The 911-nt window shown below is 41.6% G+C and overlaps 1 non-coding gene across 1 annotated transcript; it reads right to left on the reverse strand.

The window, feature by feature from the left end:
* Positions 1 to 413: 413 nt before the first annotated feature.
* On the reverse strand, positions 414 to 517 carry LOC130948134 (small nucleolar RNA R71). Its single transcript, XR_009072942.1, has one exon. It is a non-coding gene; the product is annotated as a small nucleolar RNA R71 (small nucleolar RNA).
* Between the last annotated feature and the right edge of the window lie 394 nt (positions 518 to 911).

The raw sequence follows: 911 nt of genomic DNA on the forward strand, positions 1-911 counted from the left end.
AAGAACTCATGGCAGCCGAAAACAACAACAATGCCAACAAAGCAAGGAAGGTGCTGGGTGACTTTACTGCACCTACTCCCAATTTCTATGGGAGAAGCATCTCTATCCCTGCCATTGGAGCAAACAACTTTGAGCTTAAGCCTCAATTAGTTTCTCTAATGCAACAGAATTGCAAGTTCCATGGACTTCCATTGGAAGATCCTCATCAGTTCTTAGCTGAATTCTTGCAAATCTGTGACACTGTCAAGACTAATGGGGTAGACCCTGAAGTCTATAGACTTATGCTATTCCCTTTTGCTGTAAGAGACAGAGCTAGGATATGGTTGGACTCACAACCTAAAGAAAGCCTGGACTCTTGGGAAAAGCTAGTCAATGCCTTCTTGGCAAAGTTCTTTCCACCTCAAAAATTGAGTAAGCTTAGAGTGGAAGTCCAAACCTTCAGACAGAAGGATGGAGAATCCCTCTATGAAGCTTGGGAAAGATACAAACAATTAATCAGAAAATGTCCATCTGACATGCTTTCTGAATGGAGCATCATAGGTATTTTCTATGATGGTCTCTCTGAACTATCCAAGATGTCTTTGGATAGCTCTGCTGGAGGATCTCTTCATCTGAAGAAGACGCCTACAGAGGCTCAGGAACTAATTGAGATGGTTGCAAATAACCAATTCATGTACACTTCTGAAAGGAATCCTGTGAACAAAGGGACTAGTCAGAAGAAAGGAGTTCTTGAGATTGACACTCTGAATGCCATATTGGCTCAGAACAAGATATTGACGCAACAAGTCAATTTAATTTCTCAAAGTCTGTCTGGAATGCAAAATGCACCAAGCAGTACTAAGGAAGCTTCATCTGAGGAAAAAGCTTATGATCCTGAGAACCCTTCAATGGAAGAGGTGAATTACATGGGA

Source organism: Arachis stenosperma, chromosome 1 (assembly GCF_014773155.1).
Source record: "Arachis stenosperma cultivar V10309 chromosome 1, arast.V10309.gnm1.PFL2, whole genome shotgun sequence".
NCBI classification, from domain to species: Eukaryota; Viridiplantae; Streptophyta; class Magnoliopsida; order Fabales; family Fabaceae; genus Arachis; species Arachis stenosperma.